The sequence below is a fragment of the Camelus dromedarius genome, chromosome 8 (genome assembly GCF_036321535.1).
Source record: "Camelus dromedarius isolate mCamDro1 chromosome 8, mCamDro1.pat, whole genome shotgun sequence".
Classification (NCBI taxonomy): Eukaryota; Metazoa; Chordata; class Mammalia; order Artiodactyla; family Camelidae; genus Camelus; species Camelus dromedarius.
The window spans coordinates 24,777,258-24,793,183 of NC_087443.1; the positions used below are offsets into that span (position 1 = coordinate 24,777,258).

Here is a 15,926-nt window from a genome sequence, read left to right on the forward strand (position 1 = left end):
TGCTTCCAAGTGCGATTTTACAGTTCGAGTAATCAATGTTTCTCTTCCCACCGCTCTCTCCCCCCCTTATCTTATCTCCATCTCTCCTCTCAATGTCATGAAGCAGTGAGAAGAGGGATTCTGGTGCAATCCCCAGGGGTTAGCTGATGCGCACGGACCATATGTTCCTGACTTTCTTCAGAGATGATGGTGTGTACTACGCTGACAAACCAACTCCCCAGAATAACTCTGGATAACTTTATATTACACAAACAGCTTGCTAACGAGTCGTGGTGGCGGCTGCCATATTTTAGTAATATTTATTAAATTGTTATGAGGCATGAAACTGTTGCTTTATCTCCCTGATGAATTAGCTAAAAGCTAGATGGTTTTGTTTTTGAAAATAATCTTTCTTACTTGACTTTCCTGTAGGTTTTTTTTTTTTTTTTCTCTCACATGTGTCTTAAATAGTTTTCCTCCTATCCACTGACACTCGTTCAGGGAAGACCAAAGAACAAAGATCATCAAACGGATGTTCTGAATGTTCTTTTATATAATCGACAAAACAAAGAGCAAGGTGGGAAAGCGTTATGGTTAAGGGTGCGGCGTATCCTCCTGCATTCCAGGCTCTTCCAGTTTTAGGTGAGACAATGAAAGTGCCTCATAATAAAAACTCACTGCAAGATCTACTCTCGTTATTGACAATGTTGGTCATGACGGTGACTTATCGAGGTACATAGTTTTAAATGTCTGATTATAGTAGAGATGGAATACAGGTGCAATTCTAAGATACTATTTCCGATTGCATTTAAAAGGCTTCCAATTTTATTTTTTGAGGGGAGGGTATATAGCTCAGTGGTAGAGTGTGTGCTTGGCATGCATAAGGTCCTGGGTTCAATCCCCAGTACCTCCATTAAAAAAATAAAAATAAAACGCTTCTAATTTTATTTAATCATTGTTTAATCTAAGATAGACCAGAAAGGCTTAGCATATGACTTAGAACTATTGCCTCTCTCCAAACCTGTTTGGTTCTTTCTTATGTAAATTATACCTACAAGACTTAAGTTAAATAACTTCCCTATGCCTCAGTTTCCCCACCTATTAAACGATAATAATAATTGTTACTATCTGATAGTTTGGGTTAAATGAGATTGTGCCTAGAAAATGTTTTGCAAAAATTCATGGTCAAATACTATAAGCAACTTTAAGCTATAAATCAATTGATGCTAATCATTTTTTTTTAATGACAAATTCCTTACACATCTTTTCTATTTTTACACAAAATAAAGCCAGCTGGTGTCTATGGAGAACTTACTGTCTGCCAGGCACCGTTCTAAGCACTTTACATGTGTACTGTCACAAAAATTCTACAGGTAGGTATTTTATTCACTCCATGTTATGAATAAGGGGCTACGGGGCAGAAAGGAGCTGTTGCTCACCCAGAAGTAAGCTGCCCGTGCTCTCTACTACTGAGCTCTAAGTGCAAGTAAATATACATTTCCCTTGGAGGCCTTGGGATTCCTTTCCTAATTCACAAAAATAGAAGATACTAAAAAAATGACTGCTGAAAAGAATAACTGAGTCAACCAGCGGCTCTCTCACTCAGCCAGGACAGTTACATTGACTGTCCTGCACTGCCGCACTAAATCAGGAGAGAACCAGAGACATCCAGCCTGGAACAAACCTTCAAGGGCATTTAGTCCAGCAACTCATCTGGAAAGCCTATCGCTTCTCCAGCATGTTCCTGCTTCCTTTTGTCAAAAGCAATTAGGAAAGCAGAAATGCAGACCAAGGGACTTAGCATACAAGCATGGTAACTGCAAAGCACCAGAGCCCACTAGTCGAGGGCCTGAGTCTCTCCCGGCCACAACTTCCTTACCTGCAACACGGTATTCATGATGTCAACCTCATTGTTTGGTTTGAGGCCTAAATCACACAGAGTACGGGAATGTACCTCGCAAGTGTGCCATGTGATTAGTTTGCAAATGCACTATTTCTCCTACTTGGGGGATAAAGATGAGGATGAATTTACAGACAGAGAAGAAATTTAGAATACGTTTAAAAATTGACCGCAATATTTCAACACGTAGCTTGGTGTAAAGGTCACAGAGCTCACTATGAAACACAGGGCACGTTCAAAGCGTCCAGACGCTGGAAAGCAGGCAATGACTCCTGCCAGCCCGAAGGGAAAGCCAAACAGAAAGCAATGAACAGTCCCCAAGGGTGGTTCAGTCTGTACACAGTAACCCTGGTATCGGGGAGATTAGAAAAGATGGGGGATCCTCCCCCAGGAGACAGGACAATTCCTGCAACATGTTCATCCCTAGACACGCTGCCCGTGGATTAGCAAGGCCTCCCGTTCTAGCCATACCTGCTGCCCGCCACTGTCCATTTCTGCAGCTTATTAGCGATTCCAGCAGAGGGTCAGCTGGGGAAAATGAGAAGAATTGCCTATTACACCAATGATAATAATCATTTGTTTAGCAAATTGCCAGGCTCTGGTGGGGAAGGGACCAAACGTGTTGTTTAAAGGTGGTCATGGAGATTTCTAATTATTTGTTCTAACTCTGTTCTTAATTCCTGAACAATAATGGAAAACTGAATCTTTGAAGACGCAAATTAAATAGGAGACGTTCAGGTGATTTTGGAGATGAGAAGAGGGCAAACAGCAACATATTCCTTAGAAAGAAAGGGCTCCACTTTCTTAGATCTACAAAGGAGTCAGAGAAGCAAAGAGGTTTTAGGCAGAAGGAAGAGAAGCAGAGCTTGACTGAATGGTGTGTGTGTGGTTAACAGAGCATCTGTCATTGGAAGAGAAAATCAGTAAGAATCAAAGTCCTATGGAGTAATGATTGCGACCCAACTGTGATTAAAACGCACAAATAAGGTATGATTCAAAAACAGAAAGGAGGAAGTAGTTATTTCTGGAGTTGAAAAATAGATGTGGTAGAAGGTAAAGAAGAAAGTGAGACCTTTGGGGAAGGAACCAGGTAAGCTGTTGTGCTGAGGTTGGAAAAGAAGCCAGCATGACAGTGACAGGAAGGCAGGCACTCAAGGCTCTGAAACATCCTCCTCGTCAGAGCGGCTGTGCAGGGTCACCTCCCGGTCCCTGGGTCCAAGCCAACGTTGGTGGGGACGTGAGCACGAACACCCAAACTTCCTTTCTGCGTGTCCCCTCACATCTGCCCGAATTTGTCACCTTTGACTCTGCCCCTCTTCTTAGACTTCACTGCCTTTCATGATTTTGTGCTAATTCTTAAACCTCTCACTGAGCCTTCTTGCTCTCCCTTAATGACATCTCTTTTTGCTTCCATGTTTGTGGACACAGCTGAGAGTCTGCCGTTTGCTGTCTTTTTTCCACAGAATCTCTCTCCAACGATTCTCACTCATTTGTGCAGCTTCCCCTAGCACATCAAACCAGTCCACTGTTTATTAAAATGAAAAGGAACAGGTGGGACTCAGAAGAACCAGAGAACTGAAATCTGTAGGACTAGGCCTAACAATCTATGAACAGAGGAAGAGGGAGAATCCAAAATGATACTGAAGGTCAGAGCCTGGGGAAGCTGGAGAAGGACGGTGTTACCTGTGAATGTCAGGACATCTGGCTGAGAGGTGGGGAGATGCACCTGGCTGAGTTCGGCATCATGGTAAGCATCCTCCAAGCTTCTCCCGTATGTCTTTAATATCATCCTTCTGAGTTCATTTTAACATTTGCACCTACCTACCATTCACCTCCACTTGTGACACAGACAGTGCTGTGCTCAGCAAATCCCATTTTTTTCCCCACCCTTTGAATCCACAAGAAGACTTCATTTCAGTTATGCTGGGGCCATGTAACTAGGTTCCGGTCAATGAGATGTGGGCAGCAGTATCTGCATGTACAGGGCTGGCCACAAACCCCTGTTGAAGTGTCCACAGTCTGCCTCTTCTCCTGCAACAACCTCAGCATTCACGTGTCTAAGATGGTAGCATCACAAGATGGAAGGAGCTGGAATCCCCAGACCACTGCTTTGAGAATATATATGAGTCCTAGTAAATACCATGTGACTCACACAGACCGAGAAATTGAAGAGGATGCAAAGGAACAAGTTACATAGGTGAGGACAAGTTTTACTGATAGCAATGAAGAACGATGCAGTGCCCCAGGGTTGCCAACAATGGGGAGACAGTCCCCCTCCTAGACCTGAAGAGGCAAATGAAGCAAGCAGATTTCAGAAACACAGAGAGAGAGTTGTAAGAAGAATGCCACTTGACTGGAGCATTTTCCTTTGAAAGAAGCAAGCTGCCTGCAGAGAGAGCACAAAAGAAGTAAGGACTCCAACCTATTCTGTCCTCCTGTTCTCAGTCAACCTTCTGTGGTTGTCCTCCACCGGCCAAACCCAACAGAAACAGACAGCAGAGGAACCTGGTGGTGAAATCTAATGAGGACAGCCTCTGGGGCACACACCAAGGCAGAGAGTGGGAGAGAAGGTGGAGGGTCTAAGAGAAGATACCTGGCACAGAGGAGATACTCCCAGACCGCCGTCAGACTATGATATGAACAAGGAAGACACTTTTCTTGTATCAAGACACTGAGCTGCTTACTACAAACTAACTACACAATAACAGCAGTTATCCTGACCAATACATGGCTTGTACAGCCTGTCAGCTCCTCAGATTCTATAAGGTCCTGTTAATGTGTGGGTTATACAGTGAGTGAGGTGGATTTCAAAATGTTAGCTCGTGCCATTCTGAACTGAATTAAACAGTCCACTTCAGTGAATCATAGAAGAGACACATGACATTTCCTAAAAGAGTTAGAAAATTTCTCACTCTAAAAAGAGCTTACTGTAACCTGATTGATGCATTTTTATTTAATGTAAGAAAATAATCAAAGTTTAAATAAGGAAGAAAAAAAAAGTCAGAGACAAAATTTCAGTTGCCATCCAAACCTGACCTAGTGTAACAGACTGCATTCCAAAATGCTAGATATTCTAGTGCCTGCCCTGTGAGAGGCACTATTCCGTCCTCACTCATCCCTGCCTGGCTGAACTCAGGGAGGATATAAAACTTGCTTCATCTAATGGAATATGGGCTGAAGAGAGATACATCCTTTGCCGCAACTTGAAGAGCAGTTCAACACGTCTCTTTTCTCTCTACCATGACAACCAGCAGTGATCTGGACAGAGGCTGCTCCATCACTCTAATAATGAAGTAAGTATATCATGGATCAGACAGAGAGCCAGAGTGCAATGAACATGTAGCTTGAGCAACAAAGAACCATCTGCATTTTAAACCATTAAGATTTTGGACTCACTTATTATCATGGCAAAACTCAGCCTGTCCTGACCAATGCAGGAAAACAGAGACTTGCTGAGAGATTTTAATTTCTTGCCATACGGGCAGGGCCATTTCTGTGGGCAGATGAACGCACCCCGCCGTTGTTAAATATCTGACCCATTCAACTTTCATTGCTCGGATTCCTTGTCCACCAAGGAACATTCTGCTTTTGCTTCTCATGATTTGGTTTTCCATGGTGGAATAATCTAAAGGAAGAAAGGGGACTAAACCTATCCATACTAGGACAGTCTATTTTATTGTATATTATAACTTATTAATTTTACCTGCTGATTGTATATGTCTCTTATGAGCTTTGTTAACATTAGACCACCTGTGAAAGATGGATACGTTCTTGCTTGACAAAGTCATATTTCCAAGCAATGCTACCATGTACAGTATCTCTAAAGATCTTGCACAGTGACTATATCTTGCCATTACTCTGTAGAAGAGAGTAAGGTACTTTCATCTTTAAACCTAAGTGTCCATCAATAGATGAATGGATAAAGATGTCACACACACACACACACACACACACACACACACACACACTGGAACACTACTCAGCCATAAAAAAGAATGGAATTTTGCCATTTGCAACAACACAGAAGGACTTGGAGGGTGTTATGCTAAGTGAAATAAGTCAGACAAATACTGTATGATATCACTTACATGTGGAATGAAAAAAATACAATAAATGAGTGAATATAACAAAAAAGAAACAGACTCCCAGATATAGAGAACAAATTAGTAGTTACCAGTGAGCGAGAGGGACAGGGGAAGGGGATTAAGAGGTACGAACTATTTTATATAAAATGAACTACAAAGATATGTTGTACAGCACAGGGAATATAGCCAATATTTTATAGTAACTCTAAATGAAGTGTAACCTTTAAAAATTGTGACTCACTATACTGTACACCTGTAACAAATAATTTTGTACATCAACTACACTTCAATAAAAACAAGTAAGTGAATAAATAAATAAAATGTTAATTACTATACCCAAACACAAACTGAGCTGAATTACTAAAGCTCAAATACTGAAAGGCAGTGTTGATGGTTTCTTCTGCCTTACCATCTACTTCCAACCTGCTGTGCCCTTCTGTGGAAACAGAACCCCCGTTAGAATCCAAATCCAGCTCTTCTGTTCCATTACAACTGACTTAACCTGAAGTTCCCCTAGCTTTGCTTGAACTTTTCCAACAGCCTTCTGGCTGGTGCCTCCGTCCTCACTCTCCTCTTTACAATCCATCCTACATATGTCTCACAGATGGTCTTCGTAAAGCACAGCCGCAATTATTATTTTCTCTGCCCCAAATAACCAAATTACACCGTTAGTCCAACTCCTTCATCTTGACATTCATGTCCTCCCCACCATGCCTTTATCTGATCTAAAAACATCGCCCTGTGTGTAGATCACACATCAATCAACATGAACAGCTTGTTGCCCACAAATGTGCTTGGGGCTAAAGGACTTTTGGGGATCAGATTTTATATTGTCTAACAGCATTCAGTCATTTTTCTGACATGTGTTTTTCTTCTAGTCAGATCAGTCCATGTCCATCCCCCTTGTAAGACCATGCCTTCTTCACTTATCAAGGGGGCTTCAGTAAAAGACAGGAACCTATCAGCCCCTTTGGTAGAGACCCTGACATTTAAACCATTGATCTTGATTTAACAAATTATACATGTGGATTCAATCAGGGCATCCTGACCAGAGGAGAGGTGACCTCCATCTACACAGATGTAGATAATATGATTTCCAAGGAATTATGATATGACTTGTATAATATTCACTCAATAGCAACCGTTCATTGACGGAAGGAGGTATATGGAAATGTTCTCTCAAAAGCGGTCAGTGAACTCTGCTAACTTTGATATGTGGATGTGTTTTCCTTCAGTTTCTCAAATGCTAGTCACTCAGGGGAAACTGATCAAGAGCCACATACCCCTGGGTTATGGGTTCATTTATTCCTCCACTCACTCCTTCATTCACCCTTTGTCCTCTAGTGTGAATTTACAGCATATCAGTTGGATGTGAGGTCTTGATTCTAACTGTAATGCAGCCTCAACAAATTGCCAGTCTGGAATGACCACAGTCTAAAATTCCATTTGTCATAACTCTGTCTCCAGAGCATACACTGAATGCTACCTCTTCCTTAAAGGCCTGACACCTCAGCCCGCACCTCCAAATCACTGTCTTATGTGAGCCAAGTGGTTTAGTGGATGCAGTTCTGGCTTTGGGATGAGTCACAATTGAATCTGACTCTCATCTCTGAACCTATACCTGTGTGAACCTGGGCAAACTGTACAACCCATCTACACTGCTGTTTCTTCCTCTTTAAAATAAAAACAATTAGACACACCTGATAGGTGGCACAGGAGGGCTTCAGGAAATACTTGATTTTACCTTTCATTGCCACTATACTCGTGATTGTATGTTTATTATTTCCCTCTGTAAGTTTTACGTTCTTATGAAACATGACTTATATCTCACTCTAAATTTTTAGCAGAACTGAATATAATTTCTTATACAGAAGACACTGAATTAATTCATTATTGTTGACTTTACGTGAAGTAAAATGTACTTTGCATCTCTTTAAGACACTTAGTACGTGGTCACAGAAAAAGCTACTGAAAGGGGTTCTACAGCTTCCCCTTCACAATAGTTACCTTTCAAAGGTAACCCGACTGATCACTTTTATGTTTCCTACTCACATTACTCTTTCTTCTAAGGGCACCTCCTTTACCAGTTCCCTGCTGAAAAAGCCAACTTTTTTTTTAGTCCTAATTAAAGGTTTGCTCCTCAATAACCACTATTTAAAGGCTTCCCATCAAAATAGCCACTATTCTTTAACAAGGCAGTTGATCTCCTTAAGTAGATTTCACCAAGATCTTTCTTTTTAATCTCAAGTATAGACCCAGAAATCGTGGAGAGCTGATTAAAACACCGCAAGAGAGAGTGGACAGTTCATGACAGAAGTGATTTCAGATAACTTGTGATTTAACTCCTTATGAGAAATCAAAACCATTCTAAACAACAGGATAGCACCGATAGCTTTTGGCTAAAGTCCTCCAAAATCCTGTTTGTTAAACTCCTTCCCACCAGAGGAAGCAGTGGAGGTTTTCTGCCCAGAGTCTAGTCTTTCTGCAGGCCATTCTGGCTCCAACAGTTGCAACTGCAACCATATCTAAATACTGCCAAGCTCAAGCTGCCCACCCTGGACTTCAGCCCTGCGGTTCAGCCTGCCTCTTTTGTTTAACTGAAACTGAATTTGGCTCAGTTCAATTTAATGTCCCCTTTCCTTCTTCAGTGGCAATAGGACAAGGATATTGCAAACTCTTTCTCAGAAGCTTTCAACTCTAAACTCTTTTGCATTAGTTTAACCTAAAAGAAGTTCTCAGCTTTACCTAGGGGTATAAGGAAAGAGAAAGGACTTTGGAGACCAACAGGCCCGATCCTATGCCTAAATCCACCACCGTACTAGCTGTGTGACCCTGGGAAAGCCACTTCAGCCTCTCTGTTCCTATTTCCTCATAGGACTGTTGAGAAGCTAGGATCAGATCACACAGTGGACATATTTGCCAGATAATGTTAGCAATCTCCCCCGCTCCTCTCCTCCCCCTTTCCTATCTTTTCAGTCCTTGTGAGAAATACGAAGGATGAGTAATCCCATCGTGTTAGCCTGAGTTCTCTTTCTGCCTGTCTTTCTTCCAGTTGTCAATTACAAAATTACGTACAGACACAGTCAACGTTTCCACCCGGTAAGTATGTACATCACTGCTGCGTGTTAGGTACTGGGTGGGCAGGCACCGGTTATCAGAAGTGGACGTCGGTGTGTCTGGAAATATCCAGGCTGGTACAAGGGTCAGTGTGACTGACCTGCTGCTGTCACTGCTGCTACTGATGCTTTACCAGTAGTGGTGTTACTACTACTATTACTAGTAGCAGTACTAGAATTACTACCACCACCGCACTCCTAGCCATATAACTAGTATCACTACCAGCCCCAACAACAGCACCAATTGTCCCACCTGGGGATGCACCGTAGCAGTGGAGTGTTAGGAATGCATATATTCATCATTTATGCAATCTTTTTTCTTGTTCACTATTGTATTTCCAACACCTACAAGACTTCCCGACATTTTTGCAGGTAAGGAAATCAAGGTGTCGACAGGACTGTGTTCCTTCTGGAGGCTCTGGGGACTCATCCATTTTCTTGCCTTTTCCACTTCCTAGCCCATTTTGCACATAAGGAAACGAAGACTTAGGGAACCTTCCATCAGTATAATTCCCGAAGTTTCATGACAGGAGTGTGTTTCATTATTCTACTTCTCCACACTCATGCGCACGCACACACACACACACACACACACACACACGTTCAAAAACCAAGATTCTGGGCACTGATTTTTGAAAGGGAAAAAAAAAGTATATTTTGGGGACTAGATTAATACAGCAGAACTTGTAAAGTTGTAGACAGTATGCATGGATTTCTTCCTCGGCCCCCATCTAAAAATCCTAGTTTTATAAGCAGTGGTTCTAACAGTACACAACAGACAGCACCCTGCTGTGTGAGAACCCACTATCTGGCTGTCTGGTCTTCTGTTAGATAATGCACGTGCAGATAGATGAGAAAATCAAGGTTTTACATAAAATGCCAAAAACTACTTCTAATCTAAGAAAACTGATTTTAAGGGCCTCAAATACATATCTGTATTAAAATTTTGATGTATGAGAAGACAGACTGGTTTATCTGATGACTTAAATTTTCATTTGAGAGAATTTCCCAACCTATGTACTCAGACCATGAACTATGTGTTCAGTGAATCAGCTCCCAGAACCTGTCCTATCGTGAAGAATTAAGTAGAGCTGCAACCAACATTTCATATTAGGCTCCGGGGAAGGAAGACTTCAGGAAGTCCCACAAATTTGCTCCATAGTTTTGGTTTAGGCTTGAGAAGCTTGGCAGCGTACAATCTGCTAGGTTTTACGGAACAAATGAACAAGTTAATAGATTAAATAACTAGTATATACCCTTATTTATCCTCTCTTGAGTTATTTAAAATACATTACAGTTTGATTCAAGATCTTACATCCAACTGATATTCTATAAATTCAAACTAGAGGAAAGGGTGAATGAATGAGTGAGTAAACAAATCAATGAACACACACTTCTTTAAAACTCAGATAAAAATATAGTCTTTCCCCAAATTAAAGTATGTTGATAAGGACCGATTGCGTAGGAAGTTCGGGGTTTTCAAATCTCCTTTGCTTACTGGAACTGCGTACTGGAATTATACCCACTCAAACAGTCAGCATGTGTAGTGTTGTTATCCATATGTCAAGAATTTTTCTACTTTCTTACTAATAAGACAGCCAAGAATTACAAATGTTATTCTTTCCCTCTAAACCATCTTTTATTTTGTCTTTCCTCCTAGGAGCGATTGCAAAGATAAAATCTGCCCTTTTTTTTTTTTTTTTTTTGATCCGCTACCCAGGGAAATAGTGTTTCTGCATCTTTTTCTTCCATCTAGCATCTGAAAAAATCATGAAAGTAGCCAGATAAGCTATGTGTTTCCTGAAGCAAGGGTTTCAGTATTTCTTTTCCATATTTTCAGTGAATATGAAGTACTAGCGAAGGGATAGCTTACTGAAGCTGAGTGATTAGAAGCAGAGGCTGTTAATGGAACAAGAATGTTTTTATTTTTATAAGGTAACATGGGTATTGTGGACAAAATATCCACTAACTTTCAAACTTTAGCTGCTTTGCACATTTGTAATTAAATGTCCTCTCTTTTGATCAGACTATGTCAGTGTAATATTATGAAGAATTCCTTAAGACTTGAAGAACAATTTAAACAAAGCAGCTGTATCAATGAACAATTTAGTTATTGCTTCTGTTTTGTTTATAATAATTACATATTTGGGGAGTGAAGAATTAAAGACAAATTTTTCTTGAAAGGAAAACATGAATAGCCTAAAGATCCCAAGACCTTTTTTTGTTTGTTTGTTTCTCAAGTTTATCAGAATTGCTTACATCCTAGGACAGCATTTCTTTTTTCTAGTATTATCTTAGCTAAAAAGTACAGGGACTCCATGTACCCTTTTGCCCTCTGAGGCTATTTATCTAGGATAATATGGTTTCCTTCCAACTATAGGCAACAGCATTACCTTTTAGGGGTAAAAAGATGGGACAACATTCAGAGCGTGAGTTTACAGTAAAATTATCAATCAGAATATAAAATAAGCCCAAACCAGATCACCAAGAATAATAAAAACAGCAAATGCATTGTAGTGATCATGCTCTGTGCACTACTCCAAGCACTATGTATACATAACCAAGTTTCATGCACTTTCTGTCTTTACAGAACAATTTTTGGTCTGTGTAGGAGGCTTGTGTGCCTGACATACAGGCTACACAGAAAGCACCCTGGAGCCTCATTTCATAGAAATGAAAACTCAGAGAACTGAGCTGACCCATGGAATTCATCTAGTTCCTTAATAACGAACACCTCCTTGAAAAGAAGACAACCCACATGGTTAAAAAGGGCAGATTTCCTTTCTCCAGCAGAAACAATACATTCCTCCACCCACTGAGTATTTATGAGGGAACTGGTGCCACGCAAACTTTTGCAGGAGGAATAATCAGTGAGGTTCCTGCCTCCCAGAAGCTGTGATGAGGGCTCCTGGCTGCTCTCACCTTAGCTGCTGTCATATGGTGTCACCCTGACTTTGGAACTCATGGCCCCCTTCCAAGATGGACAGACTTTTCTTAAATGCTTAAGATGTATTGTTGGACAATCAAGAACCTTGGATTTCTATTTCTACTTACCGGAAAGCTCAGAGAACTGTTTGGAACCCTGAGCAACAGAACTGAATGAGGTGTGGCTACAATGTTCCCAGGAATCAATCTGCATATGGAAGAGTGACTTTTAAGTGCCTTTCTTCCAAGGACTGCTGAGGCTGCCTGAGAACCTGCGCAACTCAGCCCAGAGAGGGCCTGGTCTCCCGGACACAGTGGCTAGAAAAAGGCCTGCTTATTATACAGACAATTCCACACGTGCCCTCTACCCTCTTCCCTATCACCCACTCACAGCGACAATTTTAGAAAAGAATAACATTTGACCGTAAATGATCATAAAGAGTCTGAATTGTAGACAGTGTCTTACTGACCAAGAATAAGGCCAAGGCACAGTGATATTTAACACCACAAATAGTAATTATCTGCATTCACACTGCTTTCCTGGTGTATAAAGTACATGTGCTTTTATCATTATCTCTTAGCATCGACAAATAGGACTTTATATCTATATTTTACTGATGAGAAAACCCAAGTCTCCAGAAATGGGCTGTGTGAGGCCACAGAGGCTGGAGCTGAGACCTGAGCCCTGTTCTTCTGACTTTCAGGCTAGCGTACCTTCTGACACTCCATGCAAGCTCGTTAAAATTATCCCAGAGATTTTGAGGGGAAGATTAGCATTTACAAAACCATTTCAAGTACATCCTCTTATTTATATCTCCTCCACAGCATATGAACTTGTTACCACCCCAACTGCCAAGCTGAAGAAATTGAGTCTCAGACCCAGCAAATTTTAAAACTGCTGTGCGTCCAGGATCACCTTATTGGAAGGGCACTGTTAGGACAGGACGGCGCCCGGTACATGGCTCCTGCCGGTACGTGGCTCCTGCGTGTTTTCACCTTGTTACCAATTTAGACTCTGTTACCATGTATGGGCTGTGGGTGGAGTTTCAGATTCAGGCATGGAGGTCCTTCACACTGAGCACTGCTTTCCTATTGTTACTGAAACAAGTCACCACAAACTTGGTAGTTTAAAACACACAGATTTTTCACCTTACATTCAAGTCTGAAACAGGTTCACGGAGTTAAAATCAAGGTGTGGGCAGAACTGAGGTCCTTCTGGAGGCTCCAGGGACATACCCAGTGTCTTGTCTTTTTCAGGTTCTCGGGGCTGCCCACATCCCTTGGGTGGGGGCTGCCTTCCCGCTTCAAAGCCAGCAATGCAGTCAAGTCCTTTTCCGGTACATCCCTCTGATGCAGACTTTCCTGCTTCCCTCTTTTACTTCTAAGGACCCTTATGCTTATATTGGTCCCAACCAGCTAATCTAGAAAAATGTCTCCATTTCTGTGTCAGGGTATTAGCAGGCAACCTTAATGGCCCGTTGCTCACAGGATCCAGGGATTCGGACGTGGACATCCGGTTGTGTGGGGCAGGATTACTCTGACACCACTTTCAGATAAAGAGCTGTAGCCTTTCTCTGTAATTCATCTTTCTCTGTAGTTTAGGACTTTTTTTAGGGCTGTGAGGGAGAAAAACCTGCTGTGTTGCACGTTCCTACCAGAGACCACACTCTCATGAACAAAGCTTCATCCTTGGGCTGTGGAGATGGTGCTGACAGGACCTGAGTTCCACCCAAAATGATCTATCCTTGGCAATCAAGTGGGATTTCTGACACATCAACTGAGGGTTTTGCTTGTGATTCTTAATTGCTTGTTTCATCATAAGCAGAAAGATGGTCTTTGACCAAAGTCAACTGCAAGGCTAGACCTACCACACATGTACATGGAGACATCAACAAGGGATTTCTTCAAGACTGCAAGCACTGTCCTGTTCCCGCAGCCTTCCCTCCAGCACTCTGCAGCTCAGATGCTCTGGGGCTGCTCCCACCATGGGCACCTCTCTCTCAAGCCATGTGGCTCAGACCAATGCCCATCCTAACACATCCACAAAATAGGAACCCTTATCCCTGCCCCACCTACATACACGAATGATCTAACCCAAATTGGTAAGGGGGCTGCGGAATGGATTGGGAAGGGCTTCTGGAGGCGCTGACACTTCAACTGAGCCTTGAAAGATACATAAAAATTAGGCAAAGGAAAAGGAGAAAGGGAGTTTTAAGAGAACGGGGCATTTGAAAGGCACGGATGCCTGAGATGGGATGGACTCTTTGGGGAAGGTGAACATTTCTAGGAACAAAATATCAACCTGTGTCTTCCTCAATAAAACAAAGTTTTATCAGGAGATTTTCTAGAGAAAATGCACTAAAACTTGTTGATGTACAAGTCTGAAAATAGTGTAATGATATGTCTTCTTAAAGGCCCAAGTCAAATGCCGCCTCCTCTGTCAAACTTTGGAGGAACATTCCTCCCACCGCCGCCCTCCCACAGAGCCCGCTTCTCTCTGCTCAGACCACTGTCTGACTCATGTAGGGAGATGTGCACGACGTGGCTCTCCCCGGATCACGAACTACTGGGAGGCAGCAACAGTCCTCCCACTGCCACATGGACTGACCTTCCTGAATCTGGGCCTACACTCTCGCCTTCCTTCCCATCACAAGGGAAGACAAGCCTCTGTTCTTTTTTTTTTTTTTTTTAACATTTTTTTTTATTTATAATCATTTTACAATGTTGTGTCAAATTCCAGTGTAGAGCACTATTTCTCAGTTATACATGAACATATATATATTCATTGTCACATGTTTTTCTCTGTGAGCTACCCCAAGATCTTGTGTATATTTCCCTGTGCTATACACTATAATCTTGTTTATCTATTCTACAATTCTGAAATCCCGTCTATCCCTTCTCACCCTCCAACAAGCCTCTGTTCTTGTTGGAGACAGTCCCTCCACTTACATTCTGGATGTCACGTCTCGTCTACTCAAGGACTTTGCTCCTACAGAAATCGACCTCCCTCCTTGCAGCACCCATGCCTCACCCTCCATACCTTCCTGTCTACAAAAATAGCCAGTCATCTTTCTTTGAGCCCTGTGCGCCTCCACCTACAGCTGGGCTCCCCGCTCTGTCACTGCACTCCCCTGAAGTCATCTGTGCATGCTGTCTGCATGTCCACCTTGCACATTTTATCTTCAGCCCACACGTACACTTGCATCCCGATCACTCAGTTACAACTGTTCTGACAAGGTCAGCGGCAGCCTCCACACTGCCAAATCCAAAGACCATGTCTTTGCTTTCAACTCAGTCTCTGGGCGACATTTCACATTGTTAAGCCCTCTCTTCCTCTACACACTCTCTTGGATGGGGTGGCATCCAGAGTCTCCCAGCCTTCCTTCGTCCTCACTGGCAGCTCCTTTTGAATCTTCTTTGCTGACTCTTCCCCACAATGAGACCCCTGATGTTTAACCTCACTCTGGACTACGAGTTGTTTTATCTCAATACCGTTGAGTCTCATGTTTATGTCTGCAGTCATGACTGCTCCCTTTGAGATATTTAGACAACTGTTTACCTGGGGTTCTCATGGCATTTTGAATGGAACAAGATTTGTTTTCCTATTCTTAAAACCGTTCTCCCCACCCCCAGACTTCCAAGTCTAAAGCCTAGAGCCATTGGAGATTTCCATCTCTGTCTCACCACTTACATCAACTCCAGCAGCAGGCAATGGTGGCCCTACCTTCCTTTTTAAACCCTGCATTCTTTGTTTATGCACTGGCACCATCACAGGTCCAGCAACCAGGACTCCCAACTGGAATTTCCCCCATCTAGTCTTCTTCAGTTCATGCTCCTCTAACAGTTTCTCTTGTATGTATCAGGAAGAATGGGCTTTTAAGATGTAAATCAAGTTATGTCACTCCCCTGCAGGAAATCCCG

The 15,926-nt window shown here is 42.3% G+C and overlaps 1 protein-coding gene and 1 non-coding gene across 7 annotated transcripts in view; one reads left to right on the plus strand and one right to left on the minus strand.

The window, feature by feature from the left end:
• The window catches only part of NRG3 (neuregulin 3), a 930,932-nt gene that overhangs the window by 631,745 nt on the left and 283,261 nt on the right, over positions 1–15,926 (minus strand). The gene's annotated exons all lie outside the window — the stretch shown is intronic.
• Positions 818–892, plus strand: TRNAA-GGC (transfer RNA alanine (anticodon GGC)). The gene has a single exon. It is a non-coding gene; the product is annotated as a tRNA-Ala (tRNA).